The sequence below is a fragment of the Giraffa tippelskirchi genome, chromosome 10 (genome assembly GCF_054371585.1).
Source record: "Giraffa tippelskirchi isolate mGirTip1 chromosome 10, T2T-mGirTip1v1.2.pri, whole genome shotgun sequence".
Classification (NCBI taxonomy): Eukaryota; Metazoa; Chordata; class Mammalia; order Artiodactyla; family Giraffidae; genus Giraffa; species Giraffa tippelskirchi.
This window is the reverse complement of record NC_137284.1, coordinates 127,876,116-127,903,025: the sequence shown is the minus strand read 5'-3', so window position 1 is coordinate 127,903,025 and position 26,910 is coordinate 127,876,116. Positions and strand designations below refer to the sequence as shown.

General features: G+C 35.0%; 1 long non-coding RNA gene and 1 pseudogene across 3 annotated transcripts in view; both read right to left on the bottom strand.

The window, feature by feature from the left end:
• LOC145524698 (uncharacterized) overlaps positions 1-26,910 on the bottom strand; it is a 472,194-nt gene that overhangs the window by 306,647 nt on the left and 138,637 nt on the right. The gene's annotated exons all lie outside the window — the stretch shown is intronic.
• On the bottom strand, positions 1,861-11,976 carry LOC145523938 (KANTR integral membrane protein pseudogene; annotated as a pseudogene).

The window sequence follows — 26,910 nt, the reverse complement described above, 5'->3', positions numbered from 1 at the left end:
ACATTCTCCCATTTTCTCATCCCCTTTCATTATTTTTCGTTTTATTTTTTCTTCTAAATAACAGGTAAAAAACAGATCCTATTAAGCTGCAAGTGATAACTGACAAAATATAAGTAATGGGAAAAAATCCTAGCATCTTGCCTCACATTCAGTCCCTCACCTGGAATTTTCAAATTTTTACAATTCTCCTGATTTTACAACTAGAAACATAAAAGTCTAATTTGTTTTAACTCTAATATACTGGTTATAGAAAGGAATTATTAGAGGCTATCAGCTTGCCTCTTGAAGTGACTCCATTTAAGATACGTTGGTTTGTTTTATTATTTGTTCCTTGACATATTCATAGTTTATAAAACCATTTCTAATACAGAAGGATAATTAATTTAAAAAATGAAACATGTCACCCTCCACATTTACATTTCCAGAGCTTCTCCACTCAGTCTCAGCAATAGCTTCCTCTCCTACCAGACTCACAATACTAGCATATAGAGACAATTAGAATTTGTAGAAATAAATAACTTCTCTAAAAAAAGTCTCCATCCTGTCCTTCCTTATGTGTCACTGCTTCCCCACATCAACACTTTAGTCAAGAAATTTTTTCTGATGCCTAATTATGTCTTGGAAATTTTCACTTCCGTGTTGCTGCTCATACTATTCTTTTCTATAACCCTCTACTTACTTCCATGGAGGAATCATGTGTTCTCACTCTTTAAGGTACATATCAGGTATAATCTTTTTTCATTAACAATCATTAAAACAAATCTCTCCTCGATAAAGAATCACCTATACATTCATCTGTGTCTTTTGGCCCTATAGAAACTTCTACTTATTCACTTATTACATTGCAAAAGTGGTATTTATGCTTGTTTATGAATCCTATTTAAATAGGGAGAGCATTTTAAAAATTAATATATGTAAACCCATGGCTGATTCTTGTCAATGTATGGCAAAAACTATTAAAATATTGTAAAGTAATTAGCCCCCAACTAAAATAAATAAATTTATAAAAAAAAAAAAATAAAATAAAATGTATGATGTAATTTAAAAAAAAAATAAATAAAAAAAAATAAATAAAAATTAATATATGTTACAAACAGATTTTCTTCTTATAGCTAGTCTTTACATAACACTGATTTAAAGGACTAAGAATTTGAAAAATTAGCAATTGTATAGGAAAATGGTGATTATTCACTATAAAGCCAGATATGATACAACAGCTAAAAAGGCATTTCAGAGAGGAGCATATTAAAATTAAAAAGGGGCCAATCCATCAGTACAATATGACATTTACCAAGCATATATAAGACTAGCAACAGAGGCCAAAATACAGGAAGCAAAACTTACAGATTAAAGGGAGAAATAGATAATTCAACAATAAGAGTTGGAGACTTCAATATCCTCCTTTCTATAATTAATAAAACAATTAGACATAAGATCAACAAGTAAATAGAAGAACAACCTTATAAATCAGGTAGAACTGTCAGATAAAACAGTTCATCCAAAAACAGCAGAATAAACATTGTTCTCAAGTTCACAAGGAACATTCTCTAGGACAGATCATAAGCTAGCCATAAGACTCAATAAATTTTAAAAATATTAAAACAGTACAACATATGGTGTCCAACCACAAGTGAATATAATTAGAAAAAAAGAGGAAATATTTTGGAAATCCATAAATTTGTAGCAATTAAATAATTGGAGCACACTCCAAAATAGACAACAGGTCAAAGAAAAAGCACAAGGAAAATAGAGATGAATGACAACAAAAGTACAACACAGCAAAACTCAAGGGATATAATAAAAAGCTGTAAACACTTATTTTAAAAGAAGAAAAGTTCAAATCCATAACCTAACCTTCCTCTATGAAACACTAAAGAAAAAAAACAAAATAAATCCAAAATAATAAGAAGGAAAAATATAACAAGAGTTAAGTTGGAAATGAGTGAAATAGAGAAAAGAAAAAATAATTGAAGAATTCAACAAAACCAAAAGATGATTTTTTGAAATAATCAATAACATTATCAAACCTTTAGTTAGATTAATACATAGAGGGAAAGAGAGGAGTAAAATTACTAAAATCAGAAATGACAGAAAAGACATCACTGCCAATTTTACAGAGAAAAATTCATTGTAAGGTAATGCATGTCAATAAATTAGATAATTTAGATGACATGAACAAATTCTTACAAAGACACAAATTACCAAATTGGACTCAAAAAGAAATAGAAATTCTATATACATTTCTAACAAATAGACAGAACTAGTACACAACACATATTCTTTATTCTTGAAGTCAAGGAGAACCTCCTGAGTATACACAGAATGGCTCCTTGAAGGTCGAAATGGAAGAGGGTATCACCCCACAGAAAGCGATGCCAAACTACCAACAGGCCTCTTCACTAGAATCCATCTCCGCTTAGAGATGCACACTCACAAATGAGAAGACCCTGAAATATAACAAATACAGACTCAGTACCAGAAAAAGTCAGAGGATTGGCCAAAGGAAACCAGAAAGAAACGTCTTGTAAAAGAGACTCAAACTACCACAGGGGTGTGACTCTCTTTGAGTCCACTCATGTGTCTAGTCACAGGTACCCCTTTTCCTCCTAACAAACACTTTCTTTCTCTATTTTCTATCTCTATGTTGAAATTCATTTCCAAGCAGCTAATGGGCCAAGGCCTTGTCACTGATCACTGGTCCCTGGTGATCTGGTGGCTAGGATTCAATGTTCTCCCTATCACAGCATGACTTCAGTCTCTGGCCAGAAATCAAAATCCTGCTTCAAATTGCTGGAGATTGAGACATCTGAGGTCAATGTGACACTCTAGGTTCAGAACCCAAAAGACAGGACACTTTCACCACGAGTCTCGTAAAATAATCTCTTGGGTAACCCTATGGCTCCAAAGGGTCTGGCTATGTTGAGATAGTCATGAATGAGAGTCTATGGCTCCGGGAGTTCAGTTTACGAATCCTAGGTGTGTCTAACCTTCCAATCATTATCAGACAAGACAGGTATGGGCATAAAATCACCTTGAATACTCCAGATCATTCTGTCTTCTGAATGAATCTTACCAAATCTCCTATCTGTAACATACACTGAAAAAACATCATCCAGCTAAACTAGGCCCCAAATTCTTGACCCACAGGTTATGAAAACTTGGCAGTTGTTTTAAGCCCTAAATATTGGAGTACATTTTTACACAATGATAGATAGTCAGAACATACATTAAGTATCCTCATTTGAAGGAAGGCTACATCTTTCTGACACACTGCAACTTCAACAGATGTCAGCAACTTTAAAAGTGAAGTCTTGCAAGAGCTCTGGTGAATAAGAGAAGGAGGTCAAGAAGCATGCCTGAGGTCCTGGCAACCTAGCCAAATATTCTTTTCCTGTGTCAGGGCAAAAGTACTAGCAATAGTTCTCTGGATAAAAAACATAATAAGTATAGAAATAGCTTTATATATCATGATGATATTTTTGATTTGTGATAACCTGTCTCTTTCTTTAAGGGGAGGAGGGAAGCATAATGAAAAATGTCCAGAAAACTAGAGTATCTTGTTATTATGTTCAGTTTTTCACTGTTCGTTTGCTCTTGCTTTTTTTTTGTGAAGGAATACCAGCAGAATTAGTTTAGGTGACTGGCCCAACATGTTGTGAGTGTTGATATTTCAGCTAAGTACTGGGTTTTACTTGACATATTTATCATGTTAAGGTAATCAAAATCTTAAATTTTGCTACAATAGTATCTGTTTTTATTCCCTTACGTAAAGGCTAATCACTAAACATTCTGTTCTTATCAGCATTTATATGAAACATATATGAATTGTCTGTGGAAAATATATATCTACATCTAGAAATTCAAATAGAAGAAATGGAATAATATCTGATATCTAAACTCAAGACTAGACTTCTATAAGCAAAAGGTATTTCTGTGCAAAAGATATTTCAATTCAATAATTGTGTAGGGATAAAAGGATGAGCAGTACCATGGATGGTCATTTGTTTCTTACTAAATAGAGGCCACTGGCAAGATCAGCTTACACCCAGTCCTAAGAATTGGTGTCTGGGTATGTGTAGGGGGGTGAGGGGGTGGTGATGCTTTCTATTCTTAGTTTCTTTTATAAGGCAGCCACAACCACCGTTTTCTATATACAGACATACCAGTCAGGGCCCTCCATTTAGGAAATTAGGTCCTCCCTTATAATCTTCTGCAATAAGAATCTCAAAACTTTTTAGTTTCAGAAGTTTTAGACTGGACTAAAGCTGTATTATTAAAAAAACAGGCTCTTAGCAACATAGCAACTGTTATCACTGAGAGGCAAGCTGGCAGCTCTGAATGACACACCGGCAATGGCAGCCAGCTGCTAAGAGAATGAATACATCCTATGGGCATCTCCTTAATCCTCTGATAATATTTTCCATTTTATAAAATTAATTATTTATAGGATTATAATTCATCTAAACTAAAATTAATAAATATGAAATGCATTTTCCTCAGGGTACTCTCACTGTTCACTCCAACAACATAATCAGACATTATAAAACATATCAAAAGTAGCTTAAGTATTTATGCATTATTCACACTTCTTGATCTAGGATCTTGAGAGGAACACTTATAACAAATAAACTCAGGTATCTATTATAACAAAGCCTCAGATATTGGCTGAAAATTTAGTCAAGGAATAGAATACAGCTTGAAACATAAACTTCCAGAATTAAGGCTACTTTTCCTGGAGAGTAAGTTCTTGAACACTTGTCAGTACACTGCTATATATAATTATCTGCTTTTTCTCATTCATATCAGTGATCACCCTGTTGATAACTGTTTTAAGAAGTTGTTTTTAGATCTGCAGTCAAATGAGTTTTCTAGGCCTAACGAGCATAACTATACAGATTTACTCCTGTTCCCAACTCAGCTGACATCTGCCAACTACCCTTAAGCAATCAGTCCTGAATATAGCCATCATGTAGGCAGACAAATCTACAGATTAGGAAAAGAGAAAGGAAAGGCTGAGACAAGCATGCTCTGCAACTTCTCTCAAAATCAGAGTATCATTTAGTTTATGTTTGTCTGCTTGTCACAGAAAAATACAAATTACCAATAGATAAACAACACAGATCCTACATTACAACTGCTAGAATATAAGTGTTCCATGAATGCTCCAACTCTGTTTGATTTGCTGTTCTGCTATTCTTAACAAGAAATGAGCATCATAAATATGATTCACAGTGATAGCAATACCACCTCATCTACACTCAGCCAGCAGCAAAGAGAAATGAAAGGAAAAGAGCCCAACCTCTGTTTCAAGATTTCCTAAAATACCACTTGGGTTTTTCCCATCTCCTCAATGAAAACTTAGTCACATACAAACTGTTAAATTAGTCTTTCGGTAGGACATGTTGATGCTTGAGGTAAATTTTATGTTCTATTAGCAGAAACGAGAGAATGAATAGAGAATCTTAGCAATATTCACCAATTAGAGAATTAACTGAATGGAGAGGTCAGAAATATCAATGTAGCTGAGTGCTACTCTAGAAATATAAGTCATAGTAAGTCATTGTCTAACATACGCTCTGTTTTCCTACTCCTTGAATCCATTATGATGAAGGCTATAGTATATTCTAAGAAAAAAATTAAACTTGACCACATTATATTACCAACTGTCTATAAAATTGGATTTAAAAAGGACAAACATAAATATTTAAGAATCTGCTATAATAAATGGATAAAAATAATCTGTAAATCTAAAGATTACTTTGAACTAAATCTGATTTTCTGAAGAAACTCAGGGTGTCTATAGTGATTATTGTTAAGTATTTTAATCATTAATACAACATGCATTTGTGTAGCAAACATTTTTATTTTAAGTATCATTCTAATCCTTGTCAAAGTTTCTGCAAATTTTAAAAAACTAATGTATGAATTAATGAGATTTACTCTAGATTATATTTTCAAGAACACAGAAAGTTTCATAATCAGTGATATGCTTTTCAGTCCTTGATGAAATGCCTGAAATAAGTACTGTACCATTATAAAGTAATTCCAAGTAGAGAAAAATATTGAATATGCCTGAATATCTCTTCTTAATGTGACTGCAGTAGTGTCATAAGCACCAATGCAGAGATGCTTAACAATATATGATTAAGTCAGTATTTTTTAAAATTATTTTTTGAACCAGCAATAACTCAGCATGTTACTAGATGATGCTGAGGAAGAGTAATATCTACCCACAAAACAGAAGTTTTAACATTTGCTAATATTATGCACCTGTTATAAAATTTCCTTTCCATTCAACTTCAACATAGGAGTAATTTTTAATCAGAGAAAGTAAGCATAAAAATCAATTGCAAAGCAGCAGAGGCTCACAATGAATGTTTGTTCTAATGAGGATTTAACTTTTGCTTCTGTCATATAATTAAGTTCTTAAAGCTATAACTGATTACTAAGCCAAGAAAAAGTGCAAGAAAATCTAATATAACAGATTCTTCCAGGGAGCTAGAAAAGAATTTCTCTATAACCTTTGTGTATTTTCTCATTGGTAAAGAGGTCTTAGTTTCTTCAGAGTCAGAAATACATCCACATCACGTGCCTTGTCAATTCTCAGTCTGTGTACAGACCTTCTATTAATATCTATGATGATGACAGAAACACTAACAAAAACTCACTTGATCTAGCTAAGCTCATTTGTTGACCCTTCAAGGTTAAACTAGTCTAATTAAAGATGGTAGTGAATTTCAAATGACTTTTGCATCTATTCTATCCTCCAGACATTGTTCAAAAGACCTGAATGTTAACACTATCTTCAGGCTCCCTTATAATGGCATAAATTTTACATAGAATGGAAAAAGTCATGCCAAAACCCCTAAAAAACAGAACCAATAAAACTACCTAATGTTATGAGAAATGACTAATCTGTTTTCTTGAACAAGAGAACAGATAAGCATTTGGTTGCCCTAATTCATTGAGGGTCACTGGGATGGGTTTTTCTCTTGGATGGTTTTTAGAACCTTGAATACAATACCTCAATTGAGGTGCATTACAGGGGAAAAAAAGAATACACTGAAGATAGATTTTAAAATACTGTATATGTCTATAATTCACTTTTGAATAGATTTAGATTATGATGATGAAACAATCAAAATCAGATACCAAGAAAGAATATGCTATAAAGTTGGGAATTAGTTTTGAATCTTTCTGAAATTAAAATTGTCAAATGATACTCTTTCTTACTTCTCATTTGAATTAAATGGGATCCTTACACACTGAACTTTTATTGGATTCCTAAGTTTTTAAGGTTGATACTGAGGTGATATTGAACTAATACCAGGGTTGCAGTGGAGTTTGAAAGACAAAGGAATAATAATATAAAAAACTAGGCATAGACTACTGACTTCCACTTAAAGTTAAGAGAGTAGGAAATATCATTGCTCCTGTGTAATAACGTGGGTAATCTACAAAACGTAACTTTTCTTGAAAATGTCTGAGAACTGAGATGGGAGATCAGCAAATTTGCTTAAAATTTAAAGAAGTACGGGCACCTCTAAGGAAGATAGTACATGGACACACTCATGTTTAACAAAGTATTGGAGGAAGACCAAAGAATTTAAACATAAAGAAATTGGTAAAAATTTGAGTATGAATCAGGATGATAAGGACTTCCCAGATGGTGCTAGTGGTAAAGAACCCGTCTGCCAATGCAGGAGACCTAAGAGATGTGGGTTCAATCCCTGGGTCTGGAAGATCCCCTAGAGGAGGGCATATCAATCCACTTCAGTATTCTTGCCTGGAGAATCCCATGGACAGGGAGGCCTGGCAACTACAGTTCATGGGGGTTGCAAAGAGTCAGACATGACTGAAGCAACTTAACATGCATGCATGCAGGATGACAGTATATAAATTCCTTAAAGTTGTACACATAATGGCAGTTTTTAACTGAGTCCCAATCCCGGAATTTCTCCACAGAACATTACTGAATATGCAGAAGATAGAATGTGGGCAGGATATTGGATAAGGCCTCCATCAATGGTGGCTAGTTTCCTGTCTATAGAAAAATTAGAAGGAGCCCAAGATGGCAGAGGAATAAGATGGGGATACCACTTTCTCCCCCACAAATTCATCAAAAGGTCATCTGAATGCTGAGCAACTTCCACAAAAAAAACTTCTGAATGCTGGTGGAGGACACCAGGCACCCAGAAAGGCAGCCTATTCTCTTTGAAAGAAGGTAGGACAAAATATAAAATACAAAAAGAGAGACAAAAGAGTTAGGGATGGGGACCCATCCTGGGGAAGGAGTCGTGAAGGAGAAGAAGTTTCCAAACGGCAGGAAACCCTCTCACAGGCGGGTCTGTGGGGAGTTTTGGAATCTCAGAGGGCAACATAACCGAGAGGGAAAAAAAAAAAAAAAAAGCCCACAGAATAGGCGCCTAACTGCAATTGCCAGCGGAGAAGTAGCCCAGAGGCTTGCATCCACCACCAGCGAGCAGGGGCTGGACAGGGAGGCGCCAGCTGCATCATCATCGGTCCTTAGGGTAAGGACGGGGCCTGAATGCCCTGAGGACAGTGTGAGGGAGCTAATGTGAGATAGCAACGCAAACTGTGGGATCTCCAGAGAGGGAAAAAAAAGAGAGAGGACTTTCCTGCGAAAGGCTCTAACGCACAGCCTGGCCAGCTCACAGAACAAAGCACTGAACAAATACCAAAGGTGAGCTAGCTGCTGTATACAGGCCCTTCCCCCATGCCGGAGTCAGAGAGGCAGGCATTCAACAGCCAGAACCAGAACGGAAGGGCTCCAATCTCGGCCCTGGAGACCAGCATCCTCCATCAAACTTTGAGCAGGCTCCCAGTTGCTAGTCACTTCTTCCTGGGATCCTGGACGGTTGATATCTGCCAGGAGGGTCACAGCCTGGGATCAGCTCCCCAGAGGAGACACACAGCACACCTGAGATGGTGCTCTCATGGTGCAACCAGGAAACCCAGTGGCCAGGACCTGGGAGGTGATTAAGATGCATGGCCCAGCTGGGACAGTGCGTTCACCAAATACTTGGTTGTCTGAGCTGCTTGGACCTGGGAAGGGCACAAAACACATGCCCAACCGAGGCTGTGCCCTTGTGGAGGACCCAAGAATTTGAACCTGAGCGGCATAGACCTGGAAAGTGCACGAAGTACAGGGCCTGCTTTGGACAGTGCCCTGCAGAGCACTCTGGAGCCTGAGAAGTGTAGACCCAGAAAGCACATGCCGCTGTGACCTGGGGCAAACCCAGTGTGGTCCATACTCTGCAAGCACTCTTCACACACATCAGTGATACTTGCTTGCAGTGTTCCTCCCTCCCCACAACAAAACTGAACAAGTGAGCCTAAATAAGTAACCACCTTCACCTGCTTGTATCAGGGCAGAAATTAGACACTGAAGAGACTTGCAAACAGAGGAAGCAAAATAAACAAAGAAGAGGGAACTGCTCTGGAAGTGACAGGTGAAACAGATTAAAACACTATAGTTAACATTGACTAAGCATTGAAGTGGGCCAATAGACCTTGAGAACAAGTACAAGCTGGAACAAGTAACTACCTGAAACTGAGTTGACCCCATACTGCCCACAACAGCTCCAGAGAAAGTCCTAGATATATTTTTAATATTACCACTTAATTTTTTTATTTTAAATTCTTTATTACTCCTTTATTTTTCATTTTTATAACCTACTATTACCTTGTATAAAAAGACCCTATTTTTAAAGTAAATTTCATATCTATATTTTTTATAATTTTTGTGATTGATTTTTTTCTTTTTTTTATTTCTAATATTGTATTTTTGAGAGTCTAACCTCTACTCTAGATTTTCAATCTTTGCTTTTTGGTATTTGTTATCAATTTTGTACCTTTAGGAATCTAATCTTCAGTATCCATTTTCACTTAGGGGTGTGGTTACTGGCTTGCTTGCTCTCTCCACTTTTCATTCTCCCTTTTCTCCCCCAGGTCAACTCTATCTCCTCCCTCCCCCTTCTCTTCTCTACTTAACTCTGTGGATCTCTGGATGTTCTGGGCTATGGAGAACACTTAGGGATCTGATTACTGGCTAGATCGGTCTCTCCCCTTTTGACTACTCCTCTTCTCGTGCTGGTCACCTCTATCTCCCTCCTCCCTCTTCTCTTCTCTATGTAACTATGTGAATCTCTCTGGGTGTCCCTTGCTGTGGAGAATTGCTTCACCATTAACCTAGATGTTTTATCAACTGAATAAGACTGAAAGCCAGAGGCAGGAGACTTAACTCCAAACTAGAGAACATCACAGAACTCCTGATTCCAGGGAACATTAATAGACAAGAGCTCATCCAAAAGCCATCATACCTACACTGAAATCAAGCTCCACCCAAGAACCAACAAGTTCCAGAGCAAGACATACCATGCTAATTCTCCAGCAACACAGGAACACAGCTCTAAGCATTAAAAGACAGGCTGTCCAAAGCCATGCAAGGGAAAATCAACAAGTAACACACAAGAGGATCCCCATAAGGATAACAGCTGATCTTTCAATAGAAACTCTTCAGGCCAGAAGGGAATGGCAGGACACAATTAAAATGATGAAAGAGAAAAACCTACAACCAAGATTACTGTACCCAGCAAGGATCTCATTCAAATATGAAGGAGAAATCAAAAGCTTTACAGACAAGCAAAAGCTGAGAGAATTCAGCACCACCAAACCAGCTCTTCAACAAATGCTAAAGGATCATCTCTAGACAGGAAACACAGAAAAGGTTTATAAACTTGAACCCAAAACAACCAAGTAAATGGCAATGGAATCATACTTATTAATAATTACCTTAAAAGTAAATGGGTTAAATGCCCCATCCAAAAGACAAAGACTGGCTGAATGGATGCAAAAACGAGACCCCTAGAGACCCCTATATAGGCTGTCTACAAGAGACCCACCTCAAACCAAGGGACACATACAGACTTAAAGTGAAGGATTGGAAACAGACATTTAAAGCAAATGGAGACCAAAAGAAAGCAGGAGTAGCAATACTCATATAAGATAAAACAGACTTTGATATAAAGGTCATGAAAAGAGACAAAGGACACTACATAATGATCAAATGATCAATCCAAGAAGATATAACAATTATAAATATATATGCACCTCAATCTTAAGGCAAATGGTAATAAGTATGAAAGGGGAAATTAAAAGTAACATAATAATAGTGGGAGACTTTAATACTCCACTCACATCTATGGATAGATCAACCAAACAGAAAATTGGCAAGGAAACACAAACATTAAATGATACAATGGATCAGTTAGACCTAATTGATATCTATAGGACATTTCACCCCAAAACAATGAATTTCACTTTTTTCTCAAGTACACATGGAAGATTCTCCAGGATAGATCACATCCCAGGCCATAAATCTAGCCTTGGTAAATTCAAAAAAATTGAAATCGTTTCAAGAATCTTTTCTGATCACAATATGGTAAGATTAGATATCAAATACATTAAAACAAACTGCAAAAATACAAACATGGAGGCTAAACATCATGTTTCTCAATAACCAACAAATCATGGAAGAAACAATAATGGAAATCAAAATGTGCATAGAAACAAATGAAAATGAAAGCACAACAACTCAAACCCTATGGGATTCAGTAAAAGCAATGCTAAGGGAAGTTTTATAGCAATACAAACTTAATTCAAGAAACAAGATAAAAATCAAATAAATAACATAACTTTACATCTAAAGGAACTAGAAAAAGAAGAAAAAAGAACAGCAAAGTTAGTAGAAGGAAAGAAATCATAAAAATCAGAGCAAATATACATGAAAAAGAAACAAAGGAGACTATACCAAAAATCAACAAAACTAAAAGCTGGTTCTTTAAGAAGATAAATAAAATAGACAAACCATTAGCCAGACTTATCAGAAAAAAAAAGGGAGAAGAATTAAATCATCAAAAGTAGAAATGAAAATGGAGAAATCACAACAGACATCACAGAAATACAAAGGATCATAAGAGACTACTATCAGCAACTATATGCCAATGAAATGAACAACTTGGAAGAAATGGACGAATTCTTAGAAAAGTATAACCTTCCAAACTGAAACAGCAAGAAATAGACAATCTTGAAAGATACCTCACAAGCACAGACATCGAAAATGTAATCAAACATCCTCCAACATACAAAAGCCCAGGACCAGATAGCGTCACAGGTGAATTCTACCAAAAATTTAGAGAAGAGCTAACACCTACCTTACTCAAACTCTTCCAGAAAATTGTAGACGAAAGTAAACTCCCATACTAATTCTATAAGACCACCATCACCCTAATACCAAAACCAGACAAAGATGACAGAAAAAAAGGAAACTACAGGTCAATATCACTGATCAACATAGATGCAAAAATCCTCAACAAAATTCTAGCAAACAGAATCCAACAACATATTAAAAAGATCTTATATCATGACCAAGTGGGCTTCATCTCAGGGATGCAAGGATTCTTCAATATTCTCAAATCAATCAGTGTGATACACCACACTAACAAATTGAAAGATAAAAAACCATATGATTATCTCAATAGATGCAGAGAAAGCCTTTAACAAAATTCAACATCCATTTATGATAAAAACTCTCTGGAAAGCAGGCATGGAAAGAATACACCTCAACATAATAAAAGCCATATATGATAAACCCAAAGCAAACATAATCTTCAATGGTTAAAAATTGAAAGCATTTCCTCTAAACTCAGGAACAAGATAAGGGTGCACACTCTCACCACCACAACTCAACATAGTTTTGGAAGTTTTAGCCATAGCAACAGAGAGGAAAAAGAAATAAAAGGAATCCAGATGGGAAAAGAAGATGTAAAACTTTCACTGTTTGCAGATGACATGATCCTCTACATAGAAAACCCTAAAGATACCACCAGAAAATTACTAGAGCTAATCAATGAATATAGTAACGTTGCAGGATATAAAATTAATACACAGAAATCCCTTGCATTCCTATACGCTAAAAATGAGAAAACAAAAAGAGAATTTAAGGGAAAAATCACATTCACCATTGCATCAAAAAGAATAAAATACTTAGAATTAAATCTACCTAAAAAAACCAAAGACCTATCTATGGAAAACTATGAAACACTGATGAGAGAAATACAAGATTACACAAATAGATGGAGGAATATATCATGTTCATGGATCAGAAGAATCAATATAGTGAAAATTAAAATACTACCCAAAGCAATCTATAGATTCAATGCAATTCCTATCAAGCTACCAATGGTATTTTTGACAAAACTGGAACAAATAATTTCACAATTTGTATGGAAATACAGAAAACCTCGAATAGCCAAAGCAATCTTGAGAAAGAAGAATGGAACTGGAGAAATCAACCTGCCTGACTTCAGACTATACCACAAAGCTACAGTCATCAAGATAGTATGGTACTGGCACAAAGACAGAAATATAGATCAATGTAACAAAATAGAAAGCGAGAGATAAATCCACACACCTATGGACACCTTATCTTTGACAAAGGAAGCATAAATATACAAAGGAGAAAAGACAATCTCTTTAACAAGTGGTGCTGGGAAAGCTGGTCAATGACATGTAAATGAATGAAACTAGAACACTTTCTAACACCACGCACAAAAATATACTCAAAATGGATAAATATCTAAATGTAAGACCAGAAACTATAAAACCCCTAGAGGAAAGCATAGGCAAAACATGCTCTGACATAAATCACAGCAAGATCCTCTATGACTCACCTCTCAGTGTAATGGAAATAATAGCAAAAATAAACAAATGGGACCTAATTAAGCTTAAAAGTTTTTTGCGCAATGAAGGAAACTATAAGCAAGGTGAAAAGATAGCCTTAAGAGTGGGAGAAAATAATAGCAAATGAAGCAACTGATAAAGAATTAATCTCAAAAATATACAAACAGCTCATGCAGCTCAATACCAGAAAAATAAAGACCAATCAAAAACTGGGCCAAAGAACTAAACAGACATTTCTCCAACAAAGACATACAGATGGCTAACAAACATGTGAAAAAATGCTCAACATCACTTATTATCAGAGAAATGCAAATCAAAACCACAATAAGGTACCATCTCATGCTTGTCAGAATGGCTGTTATCAAAAAGTCTGCAAACAATTAATGTTGGAGAGGGTGTGGAGAAAAGGGAACCACCTTACACTGCTGGCGGGAATGCAAACTAGTACAGCCACTATGGAGAACAGTGTGGAGATTCCTTAAAAAAGAAAAAAGAACTGCCATATGACCCAGCAATCTCACTGCAGGGCATACACACTGAGGAAACCAGAACTGAAAGAGACATGTGTACCCCAATGTTCATCGCAGCACTGTTTACAATAGCTAGGATATGGAAGCAACCTAGATGTCCATCATCAGATGAATGGATAAGAAAGTTATGGTATATATACACAATGGAATATTACTCTGCTATTTAAAAGAACACATTTGAATCAGTTCTAATGAGGTGGATGAAACTGGAGCCTATTATACAGAGTGAAGTAAGCCAGAAAGAGAAACACCAATACAGTATATTAATGCATATATATGGAATGTAGAAAGATGGTGATGATGACCCTATATGTAAGACCGCAAAAGAGACACAGATATAAAGAAGAGACTTTTGGACTCTGTGAGAGAAGGTGAGGGCGAGGTGACTTGAGAGAATAGCATTGAAACATGTATATTATCATATATGAAATAGATGACCAGTCCAAGTTTGATGCATGAAACAGGGCAATCAAAGCTGGTGCACTGAGACAACCCAGAGGGATGGGATGGGGAGGGAGGTGGGAGGGGAGTTCAGGATGGGGGATACATGTATACCCATGGCTGATTCATGTCAATGTTTGGCAAAAACCACCACAATATTGTAAAGTAATTAGCCTCCAATTAAATAAATTAATTTAAAAAATCACTCAGCAAGAAAAATGATATATATATTATATATACATAAAAGAAGTAAATATGACAAAATGTTAACAACTGAAAAAGTACATGATGAGCATGTTGATGTTTACTATATTAATGTTTCTAATTGTCCATATATTTAAAATATTCTATAATAAAAAAGTAAAAACAATTTTTTAAATAGAAAAAAGAAAAATTAGAAGAAATATAATTAGGTTTATAGTATTCAAGGTTAAAGTATTTTATAAGGGTACAAAATATGGGAGTAAGTAGTTGCATGTCTATTGGTATAGGGTTCTTATATTACATCTGAAGTAGTATCATATTATTAAAAGAGAGACTGCAATTAATTAATATTATAAACACGACAACCATTCAAACAAAAATTAATTATAAATAATAAGCAATAGGGGGGATTAAGTGAAATCATAAAAATAATCAAAAGCAGGGAAAAAAGGAGACAGTGGAACAGAGAACTGACAGAACATATAAAAAATAACCAGGAAAATGGTAGATTGTAATCCAACCACAACAATGACTACAATGAATTTTATTGGTCTAAACACAAAGACTACAAAATTGTATGAAGTAGCAAGACCCAAATATACAATCTTTACAAAAAACTAAGTTAAAGAATACAATAGATTCAAAATAAAGAATATATAGAACTATATGATGCAAGTTCTAATTAAAGAAAAAAAGATAGGGGGTGATAATGGTAATATAAGAAAAAACAGATTTCAGAATAAGAAATAATACCAGAGTATAGAGAAACACTACATCATGATAAAGAAACAAAACACCAAGAACACATGAATGTTGTAAATGTGTATAAATTTAGTAGTAGAGTTTCAAAGTGCATGAATCAAAATCTGATGGAATTCAAGGGAGACATAAAAAAGACAATTATTGTTGAGGTTGAAGCACTCCATTACAGCAATAGAAAAAGTAGACAAAGTCAGTTAAGGATATAAAAGAGCTGAATAACATTTTCAGTGAAATTGATTTAATTGAAAATTGATATTACTGTGCAAAATAGCAGCAAATATATCTTTTCTGAAGAGCACATGAAATACTCACAAAAATATACAATGTTCTAAATCACTGAAAAAGTCAAAAAAGGAAAAATACAATGTATATTTCACTACTATAACACAATTAAATCAGAAGTAAAAGAATATAAAATAACTAATATTTTGAAGTTTAAAATATTTAAATAGGAAAATTTAAGTATGAAATTTAAATGCATAAGACAGAGTTAACATAGTGCTTATAAGAAAATATACAGCATTAAGGATATATTTTGTGATTATATTAGAAAGGAAGAAAGGCCTCAAGTCAGAGATCTAATTTCCCACATTATAATACTTTTTAAAAAAAAGAACAAATCAAACCAAAAGCAAGTAACAGAAAAAAACAATAGAGTAAAGCTGAAATCAATGAATTTGAAAAAAGAGGGAAATTAGAGAAAATCAGTACAAGCAAAAGCGGATTATTTGAAAGAGAACAAGAAAATGGTTAAAAAAATAGCAATCAATCAAGAAAAAATGAAACAACAGTTACCAGTGTCAGGAAAGAAATACACTGCACTCTATATTCATTAATAACTCTACAATCATTTAAAGTGTAATAAGGAATGATAACAAAAAATGTATGCCTCACATGCTGAAAATTTAGATGAAATGAACAAATTTCTTGGAAGACAAATTACCAAGATTATTAAATAGAGAAGTGGATCATCTGAACAGTCCTGTATATCTTAAATAAATTAAGTGAGCAATTTAAAAATATCCAAGTGGTCACCTGGTCATTGTTTCACAGTGATATCTAAACTTTAATGAGATTACTTCAAATAGACATGAAGAATTGAGAATCTCTGCTCTGGTCTCTTCATCAGTTATAGATGGGGGTTAATGAGAAAGGAGTATGACATGGCTATATATTGTCACTCTGTGTATTTAACATATATGCAGCACACAGCATGCAAAATGCTGGGCTGGAAGAGTTACAAGCTGGAAACAAGATTGCCAAGAGAAATACAAACAACCTCAGATATGCAGGTGATGCCATTCTAATGGGAGAAAGTTAAGAGGAACTAAAGAGCCTCTTGATGAGGGTGAAAGAGGAGAGTGAAAAAGCTGTCTTAAAATTCAATATCAAAAAAAATAAAAACTCAGATCATGGCATCCAACCCCATCACTTAATGGCAAATAGAAGGAGAAAAGGTGTAATCAGTGATAGATTTCTTCTTCTTGGGCTCTAAAATCACCAGGGATGGTGACTGCAGCCATGAAAGTAGATGATTGCTTCTTGGAAAGAAAGCTATAACATAGACATTGTGTTAAAAAGAAAAATCACTTTGCTGACAAAGATCCATATAGTCAAAGCTATGTTTTTTTCCAGTAGTCATGTATAGATATGAAGCTGGACCATAAGGAAGGCTGAGTACCAAAGAATTAATGCTTTCAAACTGTGGTGCTTGAGAAAACTTTTTAGAGTCCATTGGACAGCAAGGAAATCAAACTAGTCAATCCTATAGGAAATCAACCTTGAATATTCATTGGAAGGACTGATGCTGAAGCTCCAATACTTCGGCCACCTGATGCAAACAACTGACTCATTAGAAAATATCCTGATGCTGGGAAAGATTGAAGGAAGAAGGAGAAGAGGGCGACAGAGGATGAGATGGTTGGATGGCATCACTGACTCAATGGACACGAGTTTGAGCAAACTCCAAGAGATAGTGAAGGACAGGGAATCCTGGCATGTTACCACTGCAAAGAGTAGGACACGACTTAGCGAATGAAAAACAGCAAGAAAAATAAGCAAAATAAGTGATTTTGAAGGTAAGAAGCAATGCAGTGAGGGAAAAAAGAAAATGTAAATATACTAATCTGTGTTTTTAAAACCAGGTTTGCATTCAATGTAAAACAATAAACAAATAATTCAAGTAACTAAAATGAGCGCGAGCTGTATATTGAAAACTACAGGTCATTACAGACAGAATTGGAAGAAAAACTAAACAATGGGCAAATATGCTACAGTGGTGGCTTAGTCACTAAGTCGTTTCAGACTCTCACGACTCCATGGACTGTAGCCCTCCAGGCTCTTCTGTCCATTAGATTTTCCAGTTAAGAATATTGGAGTGGGTAGCCATTTCCTTCTCCAGGGGATCTTCCTGACCCAGGAATCGAACCCAGGTCTCCTTCACTGTAGGCAGATTCTTACTGAAGCTATGCCCAAACATTAAAACAAACAAACAAACAAAAAACTCAATAATGTGTAAATATCAATTTTCCTCCAATTGTTTCAAAGATTCAATCTAATCCTACCATAAATATTAATACAAATAGGCATTTTTGTTGAAATTGATGAAATGATTCTAAGATTTGTGCAAAAATATAAAGGACTTAGAAATGACAAAACATTTAGGTAGAAGAACAACAATAGAGAACTAGCACTATTTGATTTCAAGAATTAAAAATCTACATGATCAACATAGTGTAGTGTTGATCTAAATAGGGAAAAAGGTAAAAGTAATAGAATAGAGATACATACATATTTGAGAAAGACTGAAAGACAAGTCTGAGGATAAAAGAATGCTTTCCAACAAATGGTGCTGAAACAACTGTTCCATGAACATCTATGTCCCCTCTTCTTTAAAGGGTGGAGGGAAACGTCCAATACATACCTTTTACCTGTACAAAAATTAACAGAAAATTGATCCTACATCTAAATGTAAAATCTAAATTCTAAAATTTAGAAGAAAATCTTTGTGACTGAGTTAGACAAAGATTTCTTAGTATAACATAAAAGCACAATCCATCAAAGGAAAATCCTGATAAAATGAACTTCATTAAAACTAAAAACTGTTCCTTGAAATACACCCCGAAGAAAATGAAAAGACAAGCCAAAGAGTGTAAGGAAATTCTTGTAAATTATATTCCTGATAAAGAACTTGTATTCAAAATAGAGAGCTTTCTAATCCCAAAAAATGTTTAAACGAACAAGCTCATTAAAAAAAAAAAAATAAACACAGCTTTTTTTGGAAAGATACTTCACAGAAGAAACTAAGTGGATGCAGAATATATTTTAAAAAAATGCTCAAGAAAGTTTGCTTAACCATTTTGCTTAAGAAAAATGCTTAACCACTTTACCACTGTACCTCTTGATACACCAGTTCAAATATGATTAAACCTGTAAAGAATCATGTATCTTAAAAAAAAAAAAACTTTCAGAGCAGAATTTTATTTTCAAAATAGCTTGACTGCATGCCATCTGTGAAAAGAAACTTTAAAAATATCAAGGAAAGATAATTCTATCAACAAAAACTGGATGTAAAATAAACATAAAATAAAAATGTGAGGTTATGCCAACATCAAACAATTGTTAACTTTTAATAAGGAAGCAGCCTTCTCTAACTTCTTATTTAGATCAGAAGTATTCATGTTGCATATGAACAATTATTTTTCCATTGTTAAAACGGGCAGTTCATTAAAAGTTGTTATACACAGTTGAATAGCAATAAACAATATTGGAATTTTAATATAGTTAAGCTTAACTGTATTACAACTTCAGTAATCATTCTGTTCAGCTCAGTTCAGTCGCTCAGTCGTGCCTGACTCTTTGCGAACCCATGAATCGCAGGACGCCAGGCCTCCCTGTCCATCACCAACTCCCGGAGTTTACCCAAACTCATGTCCATCAAGTCAGTGATGCCATACAGCCACATTATCCTCTGTCTTCCCCTTCTCCTCCTGCCCCCAATCCCTCCCAGCATCAGGGTCTTTTCCAATGTGTCAGCTTCAACATCAGTCCTTCCAAAGAACACCCAGGACTGATCTCCTTTAGGATGGACTGGTTGTATTTCCTTGCAGTCCAAGGGACCCTTAAGAGTCTTCTCCAACACCACAGTTCAAAAGCATTAATTCTTCAGTGCTCAGCTTCTTCACAGTCCAACTCTCACATCCATACATGACTGCTGGAAAAACCATAGCCTTGACTAGATGGACCTTTGTTGGCAAAGTAATATCTCTGCTTTTTAATATGCTAGCTAGGTTGGTCATAACTTTCCTTCCAAGTAGTAAGCGTCTTTTAATTTCATGGCTGCAATCACCACCTGCAGTGATTTTGGAGCCCCCCAAAATAAAGTCTGACACTGTTTCTCCATCCATTTTCCATGAAGTGATGGGACCAGATGCCATGATCTTAGCTTTCTGAACGTTCAGCTTTAAGCCAACTTTTTCACTCTCCTCTTTCACTTTCATCAAGAGGCTCTTTAGTTCTTCTTCACTTTCTGCCATAAGGGTGGTGTCATCAGCATATCTGAGGTTATTGATATTTCTACTGGCAATCTTGATTCCAGCTTGTGTTTCTTCCAGCCCAGCGTTTCTCATGATGTACTCTGCATAGAAGTTAAATAAGCAGGGTGACTATAATATACAGCCTTGACGTACTCCTTTTCCTATTTGGAACCAGTCTGTTGTTCCATGTCCAGTTCTAACTGTTGCTTCCTGACCTGCATATAGGTTTCTCAAGAGACAGGTCAATGCCTACTACTCATCAAACTGTAGATGCTTAGTAGATATTTGTTTCTGGAGGTAGCATTACATTCCAAACAAGATGTATACATTTGAGAATCACCATCATGGCAAGCTAAGACTTGAAGCCATGAGATTGGATGAAATGAGGAAACTAGAATGGAAAGAAACAGAGGTCTGAGGACCAAGGTCAACAGCACTCCAAAGTAAGAAATCAGGTGGATATGGTGAAACCAGTAAAGATCATCTGAAAAGCATAGTAAGTGACATAAAGACAACTATTCCAGAATAATCTGTTTAAAAAGTTTTCCTTTTTCCACTGAATTTCCTTTATATCTTTGCCACAAATCACTTCATAAAGGTCCATATCCATATGGGGATAAGTCTACTTCTAGATTCTCTATTATTCCACTAATTCATATTCCTATTTTGTGAAAACTACACTTCCTTGATTACTACAACTTTTAATAAGATATGCTATTAGATACTGTCTTTTTCAAAGTTGTTTTGGCTATTCTAGAACATTTACAGGTCTATGTGAATTTAGAATCAGCTTTCCAATTTCTAAAAAAAAAAACCACTTTTTGAAATTTTAATTGGAATTCATTTGCATCTATAGATCAATTTTAGGAAAATTAATATCTAAGGAATATTCCAGTAGTGAACAAGCTGTATCACTTAATTTAGATACCCTTTTCCTTTTCTCAGGATTTCTCTGTAAATTTCAACCTTGATGGTGTCACACATCATTTGTATAGGATAAAGTAGTGAATATTTTTGATGCTATTGTATTTTTATGTTGATTTCAGTATCTAATTGTTTATCAGTGGCACATAGATGATTTTTGTTCATTAGAGTGTATTTCACAACTTTATTAGAGTATTACTAGTAGAGTTTATAAGATTTCCTACATAGACACACACATTTCCTACTTGTAAAGTCGACAAGTAATGAGGATTTCACTTCTTTTATTTCAATATCTAGGTATTTTGTTCATTAATTTGAATTTGTTGAATTCTCTATTGATTTACTTTTTTCTATCTCATTAATTTCTTCTCTTCACAATTTCCTTCTTTCTCTTCCTTTGGTATAATTTCCATCTTTCTCTTCCTTTGGTATAATCTGAGCTTCATTTTCTACTACTACAACATAGAAGCTGAGATGCTTATTGTTATAAACTTCTCTTTCTCTTCTTTCCTTCTTTCTCTTCCTTTGATATAATCTGTGCTTTATTTTCTACTACTACAATATAGAAGCTGAGATGCCTATTGCTTCTGTCTGTGTACTGCTTTCATGTACCTGACATATTTTAAGGTATTATATTTCTATATTCATTTATTTTATATTTTCTCTAATTTGACCCCCTTATTCTTTAACTTTTGGGTTATTTAAAAGTATACACATGAATACATGCTCAGTTCAGTTCAGTTCAGGAACTCAGTCATGTTCAACTCTTTGCAACCCCATGGACTGCAGCATTCCAGGCTTCCCTGTCTATCACCAACTCCTGGAGCTTGCTCAAACTCATGTCCATCAAGTGGGTGATGCCATCCAATCATCTCTTCCTCTGTCACCCCCTTTTCCTCCTGCCTGCAAACTTGCCCAGCATCAGGGTCTTTTCAAATGAGTCAGTTCTTTGCATCAGGTGGCCAAAGTATTGGAGTTTCAACTTTAGCATCAGTCCTTCCAATGAATATTCAGGACTGATTACCTTTAGGATGGACTGGTTTGATCTCCTTGCAGCCCAAGGGACTCTCAAGGGTCCTCTCCAACACCACAGTTCAAAAGCATCAATTATTTGGCACTCAGCTTTCCTTATGGTCAAACTCTCACATCCATACATGACTAATGGAAAAACTATAGCTTTGATTAGATGAAACTGTCAGTAAAGTAACATCTCTGTTTTTTAATATACTGTCTAGGTTGGTCATAGATTTTCTTTCATAGCTTTAATTTCAAGGCTGCAGTCACCATCTGCAGTGATTTTGGAGCCCAAGAAAATAGTCTGTCACTATTTCCATTGTTTCTCCATCTATTTGCCATGAAGTAATGGGGCCGGATGCCATGATTTTTGTTTTTTGAATATTGAGTTTTAAGCCAGCTTTTTCACTCTCCTCTTTCACTTTCATCAAGAGGCTCTTTAGTTCTTCTTCGCTGTCTGCCATAAGGGTGGTGTCATCTGCTTATCTGAGGTTATTGATATTTCTAACTGCAATCTTGATTCCATCTTGTGCTTCATCCAATCGGCATTTCACATGATGTACTCTGCATATCAGTTAAATAAGCAAGGTTACAAAATACAGCCTTGGCATACTCATTTCATAATTTGGAACCAGTCCATTTTTCTATGAGTGCGTGCTAAGTTGCTTCAATTGTGTCCTACTCTTTGCGACCTGATGGACTATAGCCTGCCCAGCTCCTCTGTCCGTTGGATTCTCCAGGCAAGAATATGGGAGTGGGTCACCATGTGCTTCCTCAGGGGATCTTCCCAACCAGGGATCGAACCGAGGTGTCCTGCAGCATTGCTAGCAGAGTCTTTACTATTGAGTCAATGGGGAAGACCATTAGAAGTGTATAATTCATTCCAAATATTTAGGGATTTTCCAGATACCTTTTTTAAAGCTAATTTCTGATAGAAATTATTGCAGTTAAAAAAAATGTTTATTTTAAAATTAATCCTTTAAAATGTACTGTAGTTTATATGGCCATTGTTCAAATTTTTATACATTTTAATTTTCTGCCAATTTGTTCCGTCATTGAAAAAGGAATGATAAAAATTTCCAACTATTATAGGGGATTTACACATTTTTTGTAGACCTCTGACTTTTTGTCTTTTGCATTGTTTAGTTGCCCAGTCATGTCCAACTCTTTGCGACCCCAAGGACTATAGCCCACCAGGCTTCTCTGTCCATAGGATTTCCTAGGCAAGAATACTGGAGTAGGGTTGCCATTTCCTTCTCCTGAGGATCTTCCCAAACCAGAGATCAAACCCATGTCTCCTGCATTTGCAGGCAGATTCCTTACCACTGAGCCACCAGGAAAGAAAGCCCCACTGAGCCACTAGGGAAGTTTTTTTGTATATCTGGGCTCTATTTTTGGAGTATGCAAATGTTTATAAAGGTTATATCCTCTATCTCTGGTAACTTTTTTTCTTTTGTTGCTCTGAAATCTAATTTATGTAATATGGGTGTAACTACTTCAGATTTATTTATTTTTTTTGGTGTTAACATGGCATATTTTTCCATACTTGTTTTAACTTATTTGTATCTTGTTCTTGACAATATACTTCTTGTAAGCATCATATATTTGGATTCTGCTTTTTAAAAAATTATATTGGCAACGTCTGACTTTTAGTTATTGTATTTAGATCATTTAAACTGAATATCATTCTTGCATGGTTTGTTTTGTCTGTTGTCTTGCCATTTGCTTTCTATATGTCTATTCTGCTTTGTTCCTTTTATCTTCTTTTTCTTACACTTTTGGATTAACTGAGTTGTGGATTGTTATTGGTTATATATTGAGGGAAAAACAAAGGAAATATTCCACTCCACCATGATGCTGATGTCACTCTTGACCACAGATTTGAGTTTCAGTTGTGAAAGTTTTCCTTGCTTTATCTTTGAGTTCACTAATCTTTGTTTCTGCAGGGTCTAATCTATTATTAATCTCATCTATTTTTTTTACTTTAAAATATGGTACATTTTATCTCTAAAACATTGGATTGTTGTGATATCTTCTATGTCTCTGCTTAACATGCTCAATTTTTTCTTCTATCCGCTTGAGCATATATAGCATAGTAATAATAATCTGTTTCATTATCTTTCTGTTCTTATTGAATGCTTTTCCTTCTCAAATGGGTCATATTTTCCAACTTCTTTCATGATCTATATTTTCTGATTAGATACCGATATTGTAAATTTTATCATATTGTGTGTAATTTATTTTTGTTTTCCTATAAATATTCTATGCTTTGTTCCAGAATAGAATTAATTTACCAGGTAACAGTTCCATCATAAGTTGTTTCATTTGTTCTTAAAACTGGGACAAAGAGGACTTTAGGACCAATTTTGTCACAATACTGATGCAAAGAATTTCTTTGTATATGATACACTATCCCATGAATTATGGTTTTGATTTGCCTATTGGAAATAAGAACTATTCCTGGTCTTCTGTGATTCCAGGCAGTTTTTTTTTCCTTCTGCTCCTTTTGAGTACTTTTCCCTAGTCTTGTTCAGGTTTCTCACATGTATGCACTGTTACTTAGTTGAAGACTCAGAGTGACCTTCCACAGATACCTTGCTCTCCCCATATCCCAACACCTCTCTCCTTTTCAGTAGTACTGGGCCATTTGAATTCTAGTTGCTTTTACATTCTGTATCTTTCAATGTTGTCTACCAAACTCAGGACAACCGTTCCATTCCCCTTTCCTGTTCTGTGGTCTGGAAACTCTCTTTATAAAGCCAGCAACCTGTAGCAGTTGTAGGATTTAATTTGTTTCCCCTCTCTCAGGGATCACTGTTCTGTACTGCTTGAAAAACATTTTTACATATATATTTTTGATTGTTTCAGATAACAGGGTAAGTCTTATTAAAAAAAAAATCCTCTAGTAGAATTTTAAGTATATTACCTGCTATTGTATTTGATTGCCAAGGAGTATTATCTATATTTTTTTATATGTATTTCTCATTTTAAATGAGAGCTTATTGTTTCTGGTGCTTTTACTTCAGTTTAGACCCTTACATTCCTATTCAATTGTCCCTAGTTGTTGTTCTCTTGAGACTCTGCTTCGCTCATCATAAAGGGCTAAAGTGAAAATAAAGAAATATACATGCTTTAAATGTTATTTTTTCCACTGGAAATAATTTGAAATTTGTAGCATTCTCAGTCTTCCATTTATATTGAATGTATTTGATTGATATGCTTTTGTTTATTTTTCTTATTCTGTATAGTTTGGGAGGATGTGTTGAGACATTCAGTTTTGTGTGGAACTAATATCTCAGCTACTCAGGAAATATTTATTAAATTTTTTAACTAAGTGGTTATAGAAACAATTTAAAAGAGAGAAACATATTTGTTCAGTGATAGAAGACACGTTCTCAAATAACTGGACATTCTAGAATAGCTTCAATTAAAGGAATTTAAAATATATAAGAAGCCAGTTTTACACTTTGATTTCAAAGAAAACTACATATATATTGAATGATGGATAAAAGCCGAAAAAAACACACTTAAAAGACATTTTATTCAACTACAAAGTTATGCAACATGACTGGATAAAACTGGGCTTCCCAGGTGGCCCAAGTTGTAAAGAATCCGCCTGCTAATGCAGAAGACTCGAATTTGATCCCTGATTCAGGAAGATTCCTGAGGAGGAAACATTTTTGCTGGAAGTATTTTTGCTGGATATTCCCGTGGATAGAAGAGCCTGGTGGGCTACAGTCCATGTAGTCACAAAGAGTCGGACACAACTGAAGTGATTGAGCATGCACACATTGGGTAAAACTATGAGAAACTTTAAGATACACAGAATTTTTGACACAATGATCTCATTTAGAGAATGTACACTTTAGATACAAAAGTTGCAATACTTTAAGATGAATTTAAGGGTTATTATTTAAACCACGTTTTTATACAAAAAATGACAAAAACAAAAAGAGTAAGCACTCATTAAAGAGGGAAAATTTTGAGTAAATATCAATATATCCATACCATGAATGTTTCCACAAATATTAAATGAATTATCTACATTTCAATAATTTTTAAGAGGAGCACATGTTGAAAATTAAAATGTAAAATATGCTTAGCATCAATTTTCAATTTTCTAAAAATAACCCTGATTTTGTACCTTTCTATATGTAGGAATGTGGGGAGAATTGAAGATGGATACTCTATTGGCCCTTGAAATTAGGTAGGTCTGGCAGTAAGACTGGCTTTAGAGGAAACAATATATGCTGTTGTGTTGTTTTACTTGCAATATACAATAAAAATAAGTATCATTTTAGCATTTTAATATGCATATATGAGATATAATAAAACTTTGAAGTTACTTTTAAATTAATGTGTTATTAATTAATTAGTAATTAATTATTTAATGTGAGTCATTTCAGTTGTGTCCAACTCTTTGCAACCCGGTGGACTGTAGCCCACCAGGTTCCTCTGTCCATGAGATTCTCCAGGCATGAATACTGGAGTGGGTTGCCATGGACTTGTCTAGGACATCTTCCCGACCCAGGGATCAAACCTGTGTCTCTCACATCTCCTGCATTGGCAGGTGGGTTCTGAAGCTGCAAAAAGCAAAACATGAGGGAAGATTTGACTTAATCTAAACTTGTCAGTGAGAAGGCTAAAATCACATTTGTTCAAAATCTGAATGAAGCAGTTATTGCTCGTCTAGAAAAGAATAGTGCCTTGTCACTCAAGACAGGCACAAGAAGATG